Consider the following 22,610-nt stretch of genomic DNA (forward strand, 5'->3'; position numbering starts at 1 on the left):
TTTTGTTGGCCTGGGTTAGAAGCTACCTCTTATGAAAATTGTTAATGTAATGTACCATAGGTAGTCACTTGTCCATTTGCAAGAGTGTTTCCTGTCACATTTTGTTTACAGTTTACGTAGCGGTAAGTAATTTTTTGACCGGTTGTCCCTAGCGTATGCGCATGCGCTAGCGCATGCGCTTGGCCGCTGGCCCAACCTCGCCGCGGGGCTGCTCGTGTCGCCTAATTTCCTTGTAGCTTACGTGTGGTCCTTATTCCTAGCCTGGCGTAGCTCCTCCTACGTTTTTCTTATTGTTTTTTGTATCGACAGACATAATCTTAAGATTACGCGTCCCTATTCTGTACTAGTTTTATTCTGTAACATGGCCAATGTTTGGACCTCAAAATAATTTAATTTTTGTAAGTATCACGAATTTCCTTACTATGAAATCATTAGATTGATGATATATTTCTATGTTTAATATACACTCCTGGAAATGGAAAAAAGAACACATTGACACCGGTGTGTCAGACCCACCATACTTGCTCCGGACACTGCGAGAGGGCTGTACAAGCAATGATCACACGCACGGCACAGCGGACACACCAGGAACCGCGGTGTTGGCCGTCGAATGGCGCTAGCTGCGCAGCATTTGTGCACCGCCGCCGTCAGTGTCAGCCAGTTTGCCGTGGCATACGGAGCTCCATCGCAGTCTTTAACAGTGGTAGCATGCCGCGACAGCGTGGACGTGAACCGTATGTGCAGTTGACGGACTTTGAGCGAGGGCGTATAGTGGGCATGCGGGAGGCCGGGTGGACGTACCGCCGAATTGCTCAACACGTGGGGCGTGAGGTCTCCACAGTACATCGATGTTGTCGCCAGTGGTCAGCGGAAGTTGCACGTGCCCGTCGACCTGGGACCGGACCGTAGCGACGCACGGATGCACGCCAAGACCGTAGGATGCTACGCAGTGCCGTAAGGGACCGCACCGCCACTTCCCAGCAAATTAGGGACACTGTTGCTCCTGGAGTATCGGCGAGGACCATTCGCAACCGTCTCCATGAAGCTGGGCTACGGTCCCGCACACCGTTAGGCCGTCTTCCGCTCACGCCCCAACATCGTGCAGCCCACCTCCAGTGGTGTCGCGACAGGCGTGAATGGAGGGACGAATGGAGACGTGTCGTCTTCAGCGATGAGAGTCGCTTCTGCCTTGGTGCCAATGATGGTCGTATGCGTGTTTGGCGCCGTGCAGGTGAGCGCCACAATCAGGACTGCATACGACCGGGGCACACAGGACCAACACCCGGCATCATGGTGTGGGGAGCGATCTCCTACACTGGCCGTACACCACTGGTGATCGTCGAGGGGACAGTGAATAGTGCACGGTACATCCAAACCGTCATCGAACCCATCGTTCTACCATTCCTAGACCGGCAAGGGAACTTGCTGTTCCAACAGGACAATGCACGTCCGCATGTATCCCGTGCCACCCAACGTGCTCTAGAAGGTGTAAGTCAACTACCCTGGCCAGCAAGATCTCCGGATCTGTCCCCCATTGAGCATGTTTGGGACTGGATGAAGCGTCGTCTCACGCGGTCTGCACGTCCAGCACGAACGCTGGTCCAACTGAGGCGCCAGGTGGAAATGGCATGGCAAGCCGTTCCACAGGACTACATCCAGCATCTCTACGATCGTCTCCATGGGAGAATAGCAGCCTGCATTGCTGCGAAAGGTGGATATACACTGTACTAGTGCCGACATTGTGCATGCTCTGTTGCCTGTGTCTATGTGCCTGTGGTTCTGTCAGTGTGATCATGTGATGTATCTGACCCCAGGAATGTGTCAATAAAGTTTCCCCTTCCTGGGACAATGAATTCACGGTTTTCTTATTTCAATTTCCAGGAGTGTATGTCCGTATGGGTTAATTTATAGGTTCTGAAGAAGATATCATATTTTCTTTGAAACTTAGGTACAGAAATATTTTACCTTGCAACTGAATGCTGAATTTGTTACTTTCTTCTGTTCCTGCTATCAGTTGTCTTCTTCACCACCATCATTGTTCTTTCTTGTGTCACAGTGAGAGCTTGGAAGTTTAATATTTTCCCCAGTAATCATGCTAACGACAAGTGACAAACCATGAAGTGATGTATGGCCGCTCGTCATCCAGATTCCAACGCAGGAGACACAAAGGTCATTCTTATTCTCGTATTGTTCTACCTTCCCTCCATTTTTAATGTCTACAGCTTGCTTAACAGCTGCTTTCATGTCCATCTTGCACTCAGCTTCAAGAGCGTGAGGAGTGTTCTGTTGTAATCACTATACAATACCTACTCACTAGTGCAGGCATGATATTGAAGCCACAAAATAAATTTTTGCTTTCTCTGCCTACACCCAAGCATCTCATGGCGTAACACAATCTCGCATTGGCCTCATACATCATCTCATTTAGTGCAGAAGTCTTGATATCAACATCGTGTTTACAAACTTTACACAAAATATGTATATTACTTACAATGCCAGTTCTGTCACTGTCATCACAAACACTAAGTCCCTTTGATCCTGAATTACAACATGCACATGAAACATTAATCATAGAGCAATGATTTCTAAATCAATTAACCTAAATCCAATGGAAAACTCGTTTCTCTCACTGTACACAGCATCAGCAATTCATTCACTAATTTTCGTCTTTGATACACTCTGTGACTTTGTCGAAAATTCTTCTCCACACTTAGGAATAACATTTGTTACACAGTTATTTAAATTTCCTGTACATGTGAAATTCGACATTTCCTTACTGTTTGGAATATTCGTGCACAGTCACGATTCGTTTCCAGCAAACAGAAGGAATAAGCAAAGACAATCTATCTCACAGCCTTCTAGAATCACCTGCAGTTCGTTTCGATTGTGTGACCAAAAAATTAAGGCGCAAAAAATTTCTTGCGTAGAGGAGGGAATCGCAATGTAGAAAGATGCGAAGTAGCAGGCGCTGACGCTCAGACAAACCTATTTAAAAACATATTTCTATCCAGAATCCGATTATGAAAGATCGCGATATTATTCATGAAGAAGCAATCTAATAAATTACACAATAAAAAAATCCTAAGTTTTTGGCAATTTTGCGCTACATTTGCCCTTAACACGGGCTCTTAGACAAGCTTCAGTGAAATTGTCTGTTAAATTTCAGTTTTAACAGCACATCTTCATGACAATCAAGAATAAGTATTTTGTGTATGATAAATTTATTAAAAGTGCATAACTATGTTCCACTCTGAAAGTGTATTAATTCTGTGAATATTAGCTGCTCCAATTTCCTGTTGTTTATTCACATATTTGGACAATCGCGTGACAAATGCTGAGGGAAGTCAGTATTGTATTAAAATGTCTGTCTTTCTTACGTTATACTTTTTAAAATGTTCCACACCTACGAGAATCATCTCATTTTCTGTTCTATGGAACGAAAACTGAATCTAATCTAATCTAATCTAACCTGTTGATTGATTTTCCTTGGGTTCTTGTAGCCATAATAAGTATAGATACAATGTGCAGTAGGGTCATCAAATCAGTCGTTGTGGAAATTGTTTTACAATGAACCGAGTTCCTTAAACAGCTTTTGTATTGTATTCCAGCCAGTAAATATGCATAATTTAAGAAGTTTTCATAGTTGAGCGAAGCTCTCAAGTATTTTCTTGACCATCATACGTAGAGTATCCTATGGGAGCTACAAGGTGATTCATACATTAGACAAAAAGTGACAAGGGAAACCAATTTGTAAATATACCAACAAAGAAATTTAGCCTCGAAGTTTAAAAAGGTTTTGGCGTACTTTAGCATGACCTCTGTCAAGTAGAACTGCCAAGGTGTATAGGACACTACTCGCACATCTTTCTTTCTTGCTTCATTTCGTTTTTTCAACACTTTTCCCGTTTTCCTGGTGGATGATTCTGCAACTCCTTTTGGAAGAGTTTATTCCTTCTTCAAAAATTTTATAACATTTCGCCCTACACATATTTTAAGTCTTTCAATAACTTCTGATTTGCCGTCCAGTCTCTGCATCACTAGACTATTCTTCTCCCAAAAAACCGAGTCTTTGGATGTATCTAACAAATTCCGGGATGGAATGACTCAGTATTAATTTCAGTGAATCCATCCACACACCTTATTATTTCCTTAAAAATTCAATCTGTATTACCAGTCACATTACTATTGTTTGATGTAGGTTCCATAAAACTGATTTTTTTCCCTTTTTTGACTGTAGTACATGGTTTTTCCGCTGAAAAATGAACTGGTAGCGGGGGACTGAGCGACGAAATATCACAACTGTAAAACTTTAATCTAACAAGACGTTTGGGATTTCATACTATAAATAGTCAATAAAAAACTTAAAATCCAACAGCAAGTGTCTGAATAAGAACACATATTTACTAATAAATTAAAGTCCTCTGGATCAAGACGAAATCAAAACCAACCATAATTACCATCCAAAAAAAGGGTAAAATGCCACAAAGATATTAATCGTAATATCAGAAATAAATTGCATAGTAAAAGGACACTGAGGCAATCCATGGAAACGGAATTTAAAAGAAATACATACGAGATTAAAAATGACTTGGCTGTCCATGAGCCAAAGAACAAAATGCAGTCTTACAATAGCAATGGTTACATGAATATGAGGGTTTGCTGTGAATATCTGTGTCCACATTCATTGCCAAATAACTCAGCGACAAGAAATCAGAATGACAATAAAATGTAAGAAATTTTGTTAAAAATCAAATTTACAACAGGGTATGAGAAAGTTTCCAAATAACGTCCCAAAATAGCTACAGCTTTTGTGTTCAAAACTGGTGTTATGGGCAGTAGCTTTAAAGAGATTAAGCGAAGGTCATAACTCGATAGAAAATTGAACCAGAGCGGTAATTACAACAACACTAGATCGAAGACACCAAAATATGTTAAGAGTTTGTTTTATTTATGGATGCTTACATTACCTAGCAAAACGTACACCGACATAATGCTGTAATTCACTGAGCACTGCTACACAACTGGCCACTCTGACTACAATACATGTACTCATAGTAAGAGATAATCTATTACAGAAATCCGTGACAGCAAAACAACAATAAATAGTCGTCTTTGCACAGAGTACAAAACTATGTACACGCCACTAGCTTTGTGAGTCCTTTGCTATAAACACAACACCAGCTGCTTAAGGGAGGGAGGTAACAATAACATATACCAGAAAAGAGGAAAGCGCACACCGACTCCTGTTAGTGGACCGCACACCAGTCCGCAGCTGCCCCGGCGTACCGCCAAATCAGCCCTCTCTGAGTGTTCGCTAGTACTCCAGTGTTTCCTCTCACGTTATTCGCCCCACGCGATGTCTCCAGCTAGTCTCGCCTATCAACTCGTGCCAGTTTTGGCGGCGTGTCACTCTCGCCGACTCAGACGCAGCTCTCTTCATGCGGCTTTTCAAACTGCCGTGGCGGAGTAACATCTTGGGACGGCACTTCTTCCCCACCATTACTTCGAGTGCTGCTCGTATCCATCTAATTGGAAAACTCTCACATGCGTTTAGTAACATGAATGCCCACACTTCACACAACTTTTACATTACAGAGAACCAACAAATTGCCACCTTAAGGATCTTGGTTTTAACAACCGCTAAACAGTCGAGGTCTTAGAATAGGTTCACAACAGCAAATGTAGGAAAATAATTTCCTATTTCCATCTCAGTAACATTAAGAAACTGCCTCTCTCTGTTATGACTTAGTCTGGGGCATAATGTAAAAATACGTCTGTTTACTGATTGTCGTAGCAGTAAGACAACCGAAGTGACAAACTGTACCATTTGGTCTGGTCTCTTGAAACGTTATAAATGCTTGTCCACGACCTTATCAGTGCCTTTACTCACAGCACGAAACTTTTAACAAAACCCCGATCTGCTGGTTTCAATGACACGGCCCGTCTCTCTACTTCGCAGCACTGACAGGTCTTTCATGGTTCACTCTTAACTTTTCCTTGTCCATTTCCGTATGTCTGGCAACGTCAACCTTTTCCAGCAACAAATCATTCAAACACCACATTTTGGAAATGTATGAATTAGGCTTGAATGAAAATACGAGATTTGCGGACGTATCGTTTGGCGCATCATGGACAGAAACATTAGACACGTAGCTCAACCAGCACAGAGACATGTCTCACACCACGTGGTCGTCTTCATGGACATCTATGAGAGCTGCATATAAATTTCACTTAAAGCGCTCCGAAAATGAGGGATTCGGATAGTAAAGTGATGTAGTAGTATGTGCTGTTCCCATCACGAAGAGAAGTTTCTAAACATTACTGACGTAAAAGTGGTAGATTTGTTCGGCACTAGCTTCCTACAGAGTCTGAACATTCCAAAAGTACCCTTCAGACATTTTATAGTCGTTGGTACATTAAGATTCTTTGCGAGGAGTAGCCAGCAAAAACGTATACACGTGCCAATGCATACGAGCGCGAAGCGGTTCGCCTCTTTTCACTCAGAAAACTGACCTAAATAATCACTGTACATCTTGTGCACTGGGGCTTGAACAACGCTGGAGGACAGTAAAGCTTCACTGCCGTTGGTTTACTGAGGCAACAGGTGTTATAGGACTGTACAACTGCCGGTTACGATCGTGCGTTCGCTTCCAAATAAAATTTTCGTGAATGTCCTTTCTGGTCTTAAGATAACCGAAACTCCCTACTGTAGGTGTTTCCTGATGGTAAATACGCTAGCAGGGTACCAATTTTAATTCTGTTGCGTCCGAACCCGAACATCACAATGAACCGTGATTTATTTTCAGAGAATATTGTTAACAATTGATTTTATTTACAAGCGATTCATCAAGAACATTAACGCATTTAATCACACTATGTAAGCATGGAAGTAGTTGCCCGGGAGTAACTGGTGAAATCATAACCAAATTCCTTTTAACAAATGGGAATGATATTCACTTTAATAGTGCGTAAAAGAATTTTTTTGAAAAGCTACAGATTTAAAATTATGATCAGAAAGCACCCTCCAAATATCAAAGTTACAATTTATTAAGAGGCAGAAAGAAACAAGTTTTGTCTGTATGAGCTTTCAGGCAGAGAACCTTGCCGCTCGCTTTTGACACGGCCTTAGTTCCGACTACTCACAACAGCCCCGGAAAGACTACACTGGTACAAATCTGCAACACACCAGATTACTTTAAACTAAGAGTTTTAACAATTTACACAAGCACACAAACTATACGCCCCCTTAGGAGGGATGGAAATGGTACAAAACATTAACAATTAAAATATTAACCTTGCCACCGAAGGTGCAACTTGATTTTAACTTCTAAGAAAAGTCTTACGGTGAAAGGGTGGCAACTTTATATACTAAAATGATCATTTAAATAAAAGCCCATGAAATGAACTCTTATGTAAAATTCGCCTCTCAAGATCATAGGCAATAATATCAAAGTTTACAAAGATCAAAACATATTTCAGGTACCAAGTCGTTACACTCCAAGCAATAAATTCGTTAACACACAAAATCCGACAAACATGACAGAGGCAGCTACAATCGTGCGGTACATTGATAGGGAGATTACCGAACAACCCGAAGCGCAGGTTGCTCTAACCCGCCCCTACTCCACAAGGGAAAAAAGGACCACCCAATTTATAGACAACCACCTTCCCGCGGGTGGGCAATAGGAAAAGAATGGTGGGACGACCCCAAAGCGAAACGGCTGGTGACCTCACCAAGAAAATAAGTAGAATTGAACAAGAGTAAATCAAACAACATTTCACCATTCACTTAACTTCTAATGAACTGCGATTTCTCGAGAAGACCTGGCGTAGCACCCCCAAATCGCATTCCCGAACTGTCTGCTGCGAGCCGCTTCAACGGACGCAGGAAGGCGCGCCGATCTCCTCCCGTCTCACGGCGTCGCAGCTCGCACCGGCCACACCGATGTCGTGGGTTGACTCCTGTTGCTCTCGTGTCGACCGCGAAGTCACCACCCCTCGCTATACGCCGCGGCCCACTGGACTCACGTGGCCACCTCACATGCGCCGACGCTCAAGGTGGACAAGTCATCTTGTGTCTCAGTGCGCGACCGACCAACCGATCGATCCAACCGCCAATGACCATTGCCTGAGCAAACTCGAGCAGACTGGCGGCCTAACGAGCAGACTCTGATGCAGGAACTAAGCCCCGACCGGGCGACCACTCGCTTTGTTCTCTTACTGGCGGAGTGGAGAGACTCTCATTTTATCGGCGTTAGCGGTTGATCCGAACGACAGACATACTCCGAACGACAGACAGACACTAACTGCCTAACAAATGCGGACGAGAGACAGAAAATTCTAGCAAGCTGGGGACGAGAGACTGACCCAGACTGACCAACTGGCGAGCTTATAGCGCCCCCTAAATGTACATCAACAGGTAACCTTTCCCCTTTCCCACCAGAGGGAGACACCAAAGCTGCGATTGCCTCAGCGGCGCCACCGCCAGAAACGGAGTGCGACTGCTTCACACTACGGGCTGCGGCGCGCTCTTCTAAACAGCAATTTTTACCACGGCTCACACAAGTTATTCCGTCCTCATAAAGTAAGGATTGACTTTCTCGCCTTTCTCAAACCCTCTTTACAGGGAGCCAAGTCGGGTTCTGCGTCTTCTTGTTGGGAATGTCCTTAAAAACTACAGAAAGCGTCGTCAACTCGAATACGCCACATCTTCTGGTTCAGTGCCAATCACCAGTCCCTCTTCGTCTTCCTATGTATCACCACCATTCGTGACAATGTTCTCTGTCCCTCGAATATGTTTATCACCAGTCCCTCTTCGTCTTCCTATGTATCACCACCATTTGTGACAATGTTCTCTGTCCCTCGAATATGTTTAACCTTAACGATGACGAACAAGGGAAATTTCAAGTAATCTGACATGCCACAAAAGGAAAATTATGTAGAAGGACAAAGATACATCCTCCTCTGCAATAAGTTCCTCAATAGAACTCTTACTTTTTGTGTAAAAATGTGAAAATCACTGTTGTTTGATTTGCACGCCTCGGCAGTGTGATCCCCAAACTAAGGGCGTGGCCCGGACGTTTGTTAGTTAGTAACGTGTTTCATAGGTCATTTGAACGATTCTTTTATCGAAATGATGTGGAACGAATTAGTTTACGGGATAAGAATACTTCATTAGTGTTAACATTAATGAACATCATATGTAGTTGCGTTCCACCTGTAGGGACTGTAACCCATCTAGCACAACAAAGTCGCGAATTGCTTACATGCTACCCTACTGTTCTGCACCAGAAAACAGTTTCGCAGAAGTCTCGTTACGAGGCCCTAACAGCGCTACCAGGGATCGCGATTTGGGGGAAACATATTTGCATCTGCGACCCTACTGACCTATAATAATTCCTGCAATAGGCTGCTGAGCAACAGTACATAGGGCCGTGCATCACTGTGCACAGACCCCCTCCATTCTTCTGAGTGGCTTTTCCCTACTACGCCCCCTCCCTCTCCTGTGCTCCCCTTCAGTGTCTCTGCACCCCCTCCTGCCTTGTCTTCCCTCTTCATCTCCCACCACACCTTCCTGCCTCTTGGTGCACACCCTGACACCCCTACTCTCTTCATCCCGCCCCCTCCTCTCATGCACCTTGCTCTCCCCTCCTTTTCCATCCTCTCAGGCCTCTCTCTTGGCAGTTCCCTCCTGGCAGTTTTATTCTTCGTTGTGTGTGCTTCATCTCTCCTAGTTGGTTTAACGTGTCTTGTTCTGGACGGTTTTTAATACTGTGGCTAACTTTAAACCAGTGTGTGTGACTTCAATGCCTTTTTTAGTCTCTACGATTCGCCAACTGTGTTTTTCACTTTATGCCGACTTTTTTAATTGTTCCGCTATGAACGTCTCAATGTCAGTATATTTTTACCACCATTATCTCTTACTGTGTTATTATGTCACCCATTTTTATTGCCTTTCTATGTATCATTTTCGTCTTGTATTAGCTGTCATGTCTCTTGGCTGAAGAGCGGCGGATTGTGCCGCTGACAGCCCTCCCCTACCCATATGGGGCAGGGGAATGAAATTACAATATAGAAAAAAAGAGTGCACAGAGCCCACAGCTCGTAGTCTAAAGGCTAGTGTTGCTGCCTCTCGATCACAGGGTCCCAGGTTCTATTCCTGGCCGGTTTGGGGATTTTCACTGTCCGGGGAATGGATTTTTGCGTTGTCTTCAACATTTCATCATCATCATCATTTGTGACAGTGCCTAGAATGAATTGTGTCAAAGTTGGAAATATGTAAAAATTGGGACATAGTATGGGAACTGATGACAATGCAGCTGAGCGCCCCACAAACCAAACGTCATCATTATCACTGTGCATAGGCATTTCACATCGAGCGAGACCAACAGACATAGCTGCACTATGACGCCGCTACCTGCTGCCGACCAGCTGCCCCTCGATGGACACCACCTTGCCACCACAGCTGCGACGATGGTCAGTCTCTGTGGCTGGATGTTGTAACCTGGTTCACAAATATTCGTAGAATACTGACAGTATTCTGTTCTACCAGGGACCTACATCTGGTGCAGGTACTAAAAGTAAGCTAGTGGAGCTTGCTTTCCGTGTGCAGCAGTAGAGCTTCTTAAATGTTAGAATGTAGAAAACTCTACAATGTTCGAGGCTTTGAGTTTTTGAACAAAGTACTTCAGCCTGTTAGTCATTTTTGAGTGTTACTTGTGTTTGGTTCGTTGGAGCAGACGAGCATACTGTTTTTTTCCAGTAAACTATATTTGTGAAAGATTAAGTGACTTTAGTTCCGCCTACATCAGATACATTAGTGGCGACGAGGTTTGTTTATGACTCACGTATGCACCGATAACACTTGTAAATAACTTGCGAATGGCTTACTCCAGAAAATACTTCTTCTGTTCAGTGCCTGAAACAGTGGATATGATTTGACAGCTTCTGCCCACCCTACAACACACGCAGCGAGCTTATAGTGACGTCAGAGGTCGCCAATCGTCACTCTCGGGTAGACTCTATGGCGAAGAACTTCACCTCCGTCGTTCCTGCCGTTCGACTGTAAATTCGTACCGTGGGCCATAATGCAGATACAGAAACACTTCTAGGTAGATGGCATCTCCAGTATGTGCAGCAGCGCGCATTCTTGTTATCTTATGTGAGACCTGAGACACATGAGCTGGTACAACAGTTGTACCTGGAGGAGGAGCCCCACTCCTTTCCTTACAGACAGGTCAAGTCCTTTCTGTGTCCTTGTATTGATTTACATGTGCACATCACTTCAGCCTGCCACAAATTCTTCAGCTGCCACGAACTCACCGAACAATGCTACAGGGAATGGATTGCCCAGATGCAGGGCCTCTCGTGGGCCTGTCGTTTCATGTTTCGTCCATCCAAAGCTCTTATGCGGCCACTTTAGGAAGGAACATGATATTAGGGCACTTATCGAATGACACGCTCTGGGTGGACTTGTTAAAATTGAAGGATCCCTCTTGTAAAGGCATGTTTGCCTCTGATTAGGGCTTTTCAGTTGTCAGCGCGTACAGCGCCAGTACTGCAAGACGAGTTTCAGGTTTTTGCTGCTAGGCCCACCCATCGTTCCTCAGGACCTGCCTGAATGCAACCGCAGTCGTCTACAGAGACCAAGCACGCCACTGTTTGTTGTTACACCCTTGTTACCAATGCCATTATAAGCAGGTGAAATTTATAGCGTGTGGCAAATCGGGTCACAGGACGGAAGTCTCTCATTTCATCAAAATGGATGCGCATCAGTATGAAACAGAGGCCAGAGACGAGCCTCTTCCCAGTGTTGAATATGTACAATCAGCGTTCCCCCCGACGCGAAAAGTCGTTCCGTGATAGTTTCCATTGCTGTTGTGTCTCTCCACATGCAGATTGTCACGTGTTCCTCGATCACAATCACTAACTGGGCTCATACGTCTTCCACGCCAGTTCACAGCACCGTGCAGGGGGGCACCCACTCCATTGTGGCACATGTACTGGTGGTGAACTCCCCAGTAACTGTAAACTGGTTCAAAATGGATCTGTTCAGCACGTTACGCCTTGACACCCACGATCCCAAGTCCACCGTCCATTCTCCCAGCGTGTTACATATCCTGGATGATTTGTTTGCCAGTTTTAGTTCGGTGTTTTCTTCACATGACTCAGGAGTCAAAGGTTTTGAGGTCCAAATTACGCTGAATCCATCTGCTGTCGCCAAATTTTTCAAAGCACGCAATGTGCACTTCGCACTCCATGACAAGCTGCGCCTTCAACTCCAGCATTTGCCAGATAAAAGCATCCTTACCGCAGTCTCTAATAGTTGGTGGCCAACACTCATCGTCCTAGTCCAGAAACCAAATGGCTCCTTGTGAATCCGTGATGACTTTTCAACCATTGTCAACTCGCATTCCTTGGTCAACTCCTACCCCTTCGCTAAAGAAGGTGTGTGGTGAGTGGTAATACTTTTTCCTAGATAGCTCTGGAGGATGCATAACTCCAGCTTCCCTTGGATCTGGAATCCTGATAGAAACTGGTCATCAATGTGCCCTTCAGCTTTTGTTAGTATAACCGTCTTCCATTTGAAATAGCGCCCCAGCCTTTTTAAACGTTATATCTACTCTGATTCATGAAGTTCTATAGACAGCAAGTTACCTACATGACATCATCGTCGCTGGAAGTTAGGCAGAAAACTTTGCCAAGACAAAAGCAGCGTTATTTTCCATGCTTCAGGATGCCAACCTTCGTTGTAATAAGGTCAACCAAGTGGAATACAAGGCACAGGGACTGGCATTCATCTCATGACTCAATATGTTGACGTGATTTAATTGTTGCCCCCACCCAGTAACGTTTCCCAGCTCAAATCTTTACTGTGGCAGCTAAATAACTACCTAATATTCATTCCCTGAGCAGCAGCCATAGCGAAACCTCTGCACAACCTCCACCGGATAACATCAAGTGAAAATGGACTTCTGCACATGCCAAGTCTTTTAGGGAACTGAAGCAAGCTCTCCTCTGCCCTTCTTCCCTCAAGGTACATGATCCATCCCTCCCATTCAATCTAGCTGCATATGTAGCCGATTGTAGGGTAGGGGCTGTTTTGTCCTGTACTTGTTGTCAGGGTGGAATTGTCCACTGCTTTCATTTCGACGACCCTCCCTCAGCCGAATGCCATTAGAGCAAAATCGAGAAGAAGGCACTGCCCATAACCTTTGGTCTTAAAAGGTTTCACTATTATGTCTATGGGAGACCAATCGCCTTGCTCACAGATAACTAGCTACTATTGCCCCTTCGAAGAATTCCACAATTCTTCCGTCTAAGAGAGCCCACCACTGGAGGTGATGTACCTTTAGCGCAGAAGGCGGTTCAAATCAAACCACCTCCAATACTGGCACTATGAGTTGTCTACTTTGTGCAGTTGTCCTCCTCCTACAAGGTGGGAACGACCGCACCTGGATCGTGGTTCCAGAATGTCTCCCACAATGGGTGTTGACCATCCCACATGAAGGGCACTGGGTTGTGATCCTCACCAAGTATTCGGCTTGTCAGCATGTCTACTGGTCAGCACGTCTACTGATGGGGTATCGATGCAGCAATCAATCATTTGGTCGCCAAGTGTGGTGCCTGCCGGAGCAAGTTATCTGCATCGCTCCGCATCTTCTTTCCAAGGCCATGTGCTTTGCTGCCTTAGTCTAACATCCACCTGGATTTCGCCAGACCATTTCTCTGCCATACCTGGCATATAGCGGTGGATGCTGGCACTGATTTTCACTACATTTCCTACATGTCTGGTACCTCCTCTAATCATACGACTTGGACATTGGTCACTACTTTTTTCCACCAAGGGGCTGTCAAAAACTTTGGCTAATCGGCCTCAGTTTACTGCCACCGAATTTCGCTCCTTTTGTAAAGGGAATGGCAGTCAGTCACTTTGAACTGACCCATTCGATTTGGACTGCAACTCCTCTGCAAGTCTCTGGACAGAGCCTTAACATATTTCCTCACTTCCGATGTAAAGTCCCTGCCCGAGATATTGCATTGGTGACCTCACAGGTTCAAACATTCCATAATCCATCCATCACTCTCTCCCCCACAACCTCATAAGCCCCTTCAATTTAAGTATTCTCTTCAGGATGCTGTTTTGACCCTCATTTCGTATGGGTACATATCGAATTGTCCAACTGACAGTCACAAAACTCGTCAACAGGGCCATGGGGGAAGTCATCCTGTCCACTAGCATGACCTGCTGCAAGCATGTTAACCAGTTACAGAACAGAGCAGGCACTGTTCCCAACACAGGTGACTTTCAGCCTGTTCCATTTCCAAATCCTAGAGACCATGTGCAGCGACCATGGGGCGTCAAGTTGTCCACCCATGCATCTGATCATGTGGCTCAACCCACATTCCTGGAACTGACGCCCATGGTCGTGGAAGTCATTCCGACCCCTTCACTGACAGCTGGAAACGTCCTGGAACTGCCCAAGGATGTTGACATGAGCTGCAACCCTTGCCCCGGCCCAGACAGGAGGGGGGAGGGGGTGGAATTGGGATGACATGTTGTGGTGTTCCTCCCATATGGACAAGAAGCTATCTGTCACAACAACGACACAGATTACCTTTCTGCACCAGGAAACAGTAGTGCAGCAATTCTACCAAGCGTCTGTAGCAGTGCCATCAGGTGTCGCAGACTGGGAAGGTGACATTTCTATCCGCGACCAACATGACCTAAAATAGTTCATGTGCTATACAGCTGTGCAGCAGTATTTAGGTCCATCGCCTGGCCCCTGCAGCTGTTCACAGACTTTGGCAGGGCATTGACTGTACTTTGTTTTTACAACGATCTGTATCACTGTGGACGTACTATAAGTAAACTCTTGTTATACTTGGTTTCTGTGTGCAGCAGTAGAGCTTTGTAAATATTAGTTTGTGGGAAACTGGACCAAGTACAACACTTTGAGTTGTTGAACAAACACTTTCAGCCTTTACTCATTTTTGCGTGTTAATTGTTTCTGGTTTATAGGAGTATGCGTGCATGCTACCTTTTCCAATAAACTATATTTGTGGAAAATTAGCGTTATTAGTTCTATCTACTGTGGATTCTTTACAACACATTATTATATTTTGTTCCTACACATGCAATTACAAACAGATTTTTTTCTTGAACTGGCTGCCAATTCTGAAGCAGAAATTCGTCAATGGAATGGAGTAATGACTTTAAATTGCAATAGTACTTGTTAGACATTTCATGTTTTTGCTCGAACGACCAAAAATTTTTGTTGCTGCATGCTGAACTCTTCTCTGAGCCACTGTTGTATTTAACAATGCGTAATTAAAGTCACTTTTTCCTCCAATGTTGTGTATACGGACATCACTGGTCTCCTTAAATTGTGATGGATTATTTATAACGAATTTCATCAGCGAATGTACGTATTGCGACGGCACAGTTAAAATACCTAGCTCCTTGAAGAGATACTTACATGAAGCCTGTGGGAGAATGCTCGCTTTTGTGCAGTCAATACTTTCTTTCTAAGTGATACATTACACCAGAAAATTATTTCTGGGGCATTATTGAGCGTAAATACCTAAAACATGTTAGCACATTGATATGTTTGTTCCCAGTATTAGCAATTATGCGAAAAGTTTCCATCAATATTTACACCAAAATATTTGCAGCATTATGCCGTATTTACTGTACTGCTTCTTTCAAAATTTATAGAGAGTCCATTTTCAGACAGCCACTTAATTATTCTTTGGAAAATAATATTTAACAACTCTTCTGTTGCTTTCTCTCAAATGGAATTTCTTACAAAACCAACACCGTCTGCAAAGAGCACTAACATTGCTCGCTGAATGCTAAAGGGAAGATCGCTCACATATACGTTAATGGACCCAAAACTGAATCTTGTGGAACTCATTTCGTAATTATTTCGTAGTCAGTAAAACTTTCTACCTTTGCAACACTTTCTGAATTATTAAGCGCAATCTTTTGGATTCTGTTTGAATAACTGTGGTTCAAACCAGCTGTGCATAAAGCCATTAGATCATAAAACTTAGTTTGTCGAAGAGAGTAACATGATGAAAATAAACAAATGCCTTTTGAAGACCACAATAAAGAGCAGCTGGTGATATAATATTATTTAAGGTGCACAGTGTGATGAGTGGATGTATAAACTAGAGTGCTGCAACGCTCAGTGTTTGACCGGTCACGGCTCGCCTGTTGACGGGGGGACCGAGCAGCTCGTGTCCGATCCCACACGACTGGGCTCGGTCATGTACTCGCCCCGTGTCTGATGTCCGGATTCTGGACACGCGGATAACCGAGCATGACCGGTCACTGCTGACGTCTCACCTCGCCTCGCCCCGGCTCGCTGCACTGTACTTTACTGTACAAATCCAACGCCTCCCTCTCTATATCTCTCTCTCTCTCTCTCTCGCTCTTAATACAAAAGTAACATTTCCAAGAACGGGTACGTGACACAGCTAAATTCATAAAGCACCTGGAAAGTAAAATGATATTTCAATACAATCGTGGATAGTAGACGAGTCTCATTTCCAAACAAAAGAGATATTTTTCCTTTCATTTATAGGAAACATTAAATAAGTGCTTTCCCTGTAATCTAGAAGACAACTATCTTCATAAAGAAAGCATACAAAGAACATTAAACATTTACAGACGTAACTTGTCATACGTTTCAGTTGTTCGCAACATAAACAAAATTATAGTTATTGTTGATCAGCAGGAAATCACTAACGCTTTCCGGATTTAATTGGCTGCGGCAATTTGTTAGTAACAGGCCGGCTTTACTAAAGCACCTTTCACTATGTGCGCTTGTTGCTGGGATACATAAAATACGTCTTGCAACTGCAGCCAAACCTGGCAGATCTGTTTCATGTCTGCTCCACCACTTTAAGATGCCATCATCATCTCCGGGGTGCATTAAAATGTACAGATCTACTTCATCTGCTGCGGATGATCTGTTGTTCCTCCATTCCTTGAAACGAGCTCTCTTTCTGGGTGGTGATGACACAGTACTTGTAGGATCTATGATAATAAACAAAAGAGACAAGTAATACAGAACTGATGTGGAAATCGTCGAAACATTCCCGTAAGAGACCGATGACCTCGCTGTTTGGTCTCTCCCCCCAAACAACCCGACTCCCCGTTCCCATAAAAACGAGATATTTTACGTTAATGAAATATTATACGAGTCACAACATTCCCGTTTCTCTATAATACACTTTCGACTAACTATGGCCGGCCGCAGTGGCCGAGCGGTTAAAGGCGCTACAGTCTGGAACCGCACGACCGCAACGGTTGCAGGTTCGAATCCTGCCTCGGGCATGGATGTGTGTGATGTCCTTAGGTTAGTTAGGTTTAAGTAGTTCTAAGTTCTATGGGACTTATGACCACAGCAGTTGAGTCCCATAGTGCTCAGAGCCATTTGAACCATTTTGAACTAACTATGCAAAAACGATTATGTTAATGATTGAATGTTGTACCTGCGTACGTAGCACACATTTGTCGCACATTGTTAAGAATTTCCTGCTTTTCACTTATTTCAAGCATATTAAGATAATGGAAGGACGGCCAAAGAAACGATCTTTGTGAGGTTTCTTGCAACTGTGTTTCTTTAAATGAATGGTTGCCGACTGGAAAAACAATACAGTGAAGCAGTTTATGCACGATACGTACCCAGTAGACGCAATGTTTTCATCTACAACCAACAGAAATGTACTCCATACTTTGCTTTTTAGACCTTCCCTTTCTTTAATGTGTAAACATTGGTTTCAATCTTACGTCTTATTACACTGGCTTCCTCGCGCTGCATGATTACAGAGAGACACACCACAAATAAGAAGCCCGTACTGGCTGCAGTGTCACACGGATAATAACACGTGTAATGTGTTTGAAGTTATGTGCTACGTATTCGGTCACGGCTTCTATGCTCGGTCACAAGAACTAGTGCGGGTTGCCTATCCAGTTAGGGTGTGCTCGCCCCACCTCATATTTTGTGCTCGCTTACTCGGTCATGCAGGACTCTAGTATAAACAGCATTTCCGTTGAGCAACTCTTCTGGAATCCAAACTGCGACATGCTGAGTAAAATGTTTCCACTTAAGTGTACAACTACCCATCAGCACATTAACTTTTCAAATATTTTGGAAAAAGATGTCAGTAGGGACACTGGTCTATAATTGTTTAAATCTGCCTTGTTACCTTTCGTATGAAATGGTTTATAAAATTACTTATTTTAGACTGTCTGAAACAATTTCGTGTGCCAGTAATGCATTGGATATATCAATAAGGACATTACTATCTAAGCTGGTCAACTTCTCAGAATTATATGTGAAATTCTATGAAACCCACATGAGATTTTGTTTTATAGAATTTTTAGAAATGCATCAATTTCATTGAACATGTGGTTCGATTTCTGGTTGTTTGATGTTTTATAGAATGTCATATTTAATACATTATCATGAATCTCCAACTGAACAATTTAAGACAAAATTTGCTGCTTCGTTTAGAGAGTGACTGTTGAAGTACTTGCAACATGTTATGTATCAGGGAAAGCATTATCATTTAGTACAATTGGCATGTAATTTTGTGCAGTTATTGGTTGTCCTTTCTCCCGTTTGACAATATCCCATGTAGTATTAATCTTCTTACCCGCATTATATATTTGTATTAGGGTGGTCCGAACGTTTTTCGTGGCCCCACACATTAACTGTGTGTTAACGTGCCTGTGCAATGCATTTGCGACGTGGCTGCCATCGCCGTTGACGGCGCAGTGTTCCTGTGCATAAGACATTGAGAGCAATATACATTGACTTGGCTGGTCTGTTTAATAAGCAGCAGCTAATGGGTGGTCCGAATGTTTCTCGTGGACTACGAATGCCGTTCACGTGTAATGTTTCTGCTGTGTTTGGAGGCAGTACATGGGTGACCTTGGCTGTTGTATGGGGGAACCATGCTGACTACGGTGGCCTTGAAGTATTCCCCGATGCAAACGTCTTGGCTTGGAAGACGTGGAGTATAGCTGAGAGTTCTAGTTTACTCGCAAATTTCCTTATGGTACTTTGGTGCCAGACAAACCGTTTACATTGTCTACAAGAAGAAGGAAGAAGCTCAGTGGACACGAGTATCTGTTCATATGGGCCTGATGTTCAAATATCACACGTGTAATACAGAGTGAACGTTAATAAAACCAACACACTGCAGTGACGTCTTACTGCCTCGAAATAGAGGATAAAAGATCCTATGAACAGGTGTCCGGAAGTGGATGGTATGCGTGGAATGGCAACAGATCGTCCCAGAACATAGAACAGAGCTGCATCGCATTCACGTCACAATACATGTTCAAAGTGGCCTGCATTGGATTACAGGTGATAGGCATAGTCCCGGTTGTCATGCAGGGTACACATAATTGTACTTTGGCTTACACCATGTTGACGGTCCACTTGCCTGGAGATTGTACCAGTGATCGTCTTAATATCCTGCAGAGCCCTCCAAATCCTCCGTATGCGCAGTCCGCCTCCGCGTTGCACGTTTGTCTGTCTGGAAGGAGTTCACACAAAGGCTGTGCCAGAACGGAAATATCTACAGTAGTTTTACGCTTTCGGCACCGTTCCTCAAAAGCGTCTTCTAACCAAACAGCGTGCCTACGGAGTATCCTCTCAATTGTGCGACTGGATTCGTGATTTCCTGTCAGAAAGGTCACAGTTCGTAGCAATAGACGGAAAGTCATCGAGTAAAACAGAAGCAATATCGGGCGTTCCCCAAGGAGGTGTTATAGGACCTCTATTGTTCCTGATCTATGTTAACGACGTAGGAGACAATCTCAGTAGCCGTCTTAGATTGTTTGCAGATGATGCTGTCGTTTACTGTCTCGTAAAGTCATCAGATGATCAAAACGACTTGCAAAATGATTCAGATAATATAGCTGTATGGTGCGAAAATCGGCAGTTGACCCTGAATAAAGAAAAGTGTGAAGTTATTCACATGAATACTAAAAGAAATCAGCTAAATTTCCATTACACGATCAGTCATGCAAATCTGAGGGCTGTAAATTCAACGAAATACTTAGGGATTACAATTACAAATAGCCGAAATTGAAACGATCACATAGATAATATTGTTGGTAGAGCAAACCAAAGACTGCGACTCATTGGCAGAACACTTAGAAGGTGATACAGGTCTACCAAAGAGACTGCTTACACTACGCTTGTCCGCCCTATTCTGGAGTTTTGGTGTGCAATGTGGGATCCGCATCAGATGGGACTGACGGATGACATCGAAAAAGTACAAAGAAGGGCAGCTCGTTTTGTATTATCGCGAAATAGGGGAGATAGTTTCACAGACATGATACGTGAATTGGAGTGGCAATCATTAAAACAAAGGCGTCTTTAGTTGCGACGGGATCTTCTCATGAAACTTCAATCACATGTTTTCTCCTCCGATTGCGAAAACATTCTGTTGGCACCCACCTACATAGGGAGAAATGATCATTACGATAAAATAAGAGAAATAAGGCTGGCACAGAAAAATTTAAGTGCTCGTTTTTCCCGCGTGCCGTTCGAGAATGGAACGGTAGAGAGATAGCATGAAGGTGGTTCATTGAACCCTCTGCCATGCACATTATTGTGAATAGCAGAGTAATCACGTGGATGTAGATGTAGATGTAGAACGTTGAGTTCCCATCTGGCTAGCAGCGTCTGGCGTCGGCGGGCGCCCATGTGGAACAGCAGGTGGGGCCGACCCTTGAATGCATCGGTGCTGCTGCTGGAGCTATAAGTAGGCAGCCCATAGGGTGGAGGTACGAGATAGCTTCTCCAGTTGACTGCTAATGAATGACGATGAATTCAAGAGGGTAGCATGTTCTACAGCGGTCGCCAGTTGAATATCACTTGCCGGTATAGGGATCAGGGCTCGCTTGTTGATGTGCACGTGGCGCAGGTATTATATTCTCCAATGGCCGCAATGCTGCGGAAGCGTCCCAGCTTTAGTAACACTGTGCTCAATGAAAGCAGTCACGCTGGTGTTGTTGCGAAACGCTGGGCTAGTTGATTATGGGAAGCAGTGTGATTATGGTAACGAACACTTGCACAGGCGCACATTGACAGTGAGGAGAGGGGCTATGTAAGTAGGCTGTTTAGGTTTTCATATTGGTAACGCCACGTAGCGCTCTGTATGAAAATCACTGGCTGTGCTGTGTGCAGTCTGTGGCTAGTTTGCATTGTTGTCTGCCATTGTAGTGTTGGGCAGCTGGATGTGAACAGCGCGTAGCGTTGCGCAGTTGGAGGTGAGCCGCCAGCCGTGGTGGATGTGGGGAGATAGATGGCGGAGTTTTGAAATTTGTAAAAATGGATATCATGAACTGCTGTATATATTATGACTTTTGATGACTATTAAGGTAAATACATTGTTTGTTCTCTATTAAAATCTTTCATTTGCTAACTATGCCTACTAGTAGTTAGTGCCTTCCGTAGTTTGAATCTGTTATTTAGCTGCCAGTATTGGCGCTCGCTGTATTGCTGTAGTTCGAGTAACGAAGATTTTTGTGAGGTAAGTGATTTGTGAAAGGTGTAGGTTAATATTAGTCAGGGCCGTTCTTTTGCAGGGATTTTTGAAAGTCAGATTGCGTTGCGCTAAAAATATTGTGTGTCAGTTTAAGCACAGTCTCGTATAATTTTTCTAAGGGGACGTTTCAATATGTCATTTCCCTAGGCCTCTGACGTAGTTCCTCTGGACCAACTGGAATGCTTTTTAATAATTACAATGTCAACTTCCCTCAGCCAGATTCGGCCCCTAAGCACGGACCATTAGGCGCTGTTGTAACGGCAGTGTACGGGTTCTACACAGCGAGTGACTGCACTGTGCTACTCGGATTAATCCACACTTGTACGTGGTAACCGCCGAGCCGTTTCTACTCGCCTGCGAGCGGTGTCTTGAGCCTGCCTCACGGACTCGTTTGGGAAGTATCAACATTGGACACGCCTGCCATCCGATGTACCAATCGTTCCCTTAATTACATAGACAAAGCTATGCGAAATTTACAAAAATTATCCAAATCAACGCCTGTACTTATTTGAGTGCAACACTCTCCTGACATTTTGATTCACAGACGCATCGCTCTACTTGAAATGAACATTCGCACTGATTGTGAAGTTCTTGCGGAAATCCAATATCTGAATGCTGCACTCTGTCTGTTAAAGCGGAATGTACTGCAGGAAAGCGGCCACGTATTTTTCAATTCAACCTTTCTAATACACTCCTGGAAATGGAAAAAAGAACACATTGACACCGGTGTGTCAGACCCACCATACTTGCTCCGGACACTGCGAGAGGGCTGTACAAGCAATGATCACACGCACGGCACAGCGGACACACCAGGAACCGCGGTGTTGGCCGTCGAATGGCGCTAGCTGCGCAGCATTTGTGCACCGCCGCCGTCAGTGTCAGCCAGTTTGCCGTGGCATACGGAGCTCCATCGCAGTCTTTAACACTGGTAGCATGCCGCGACAGCGTGGACGTGAACCGTATGTGCAGTTGACGGACTTTGAGCGAGGGCGTATAGTGGGCATGCGGGAGGCCGGGTGGACGTACCGCCG

The sequence above is a fragment of the Schistocerca cancellata genome, unplaced genomic scaffold (genome assembly GCF_023864275.1).
Source record: "Schistocerca cancellata isolate TAMUIC-IGC-003103 unplaced genomic scaffold, iqSchCanc2.1 HiC_scaffold_718, whole genome shotgun sequence".
NCBI classification, from domain to species: domain Eukaryota; kingdom Metazoa; phylum Arthropoda; class Insecta; order Orthoptera; family Acrididae; genus Schistocerca; species Schistocerca cancellata.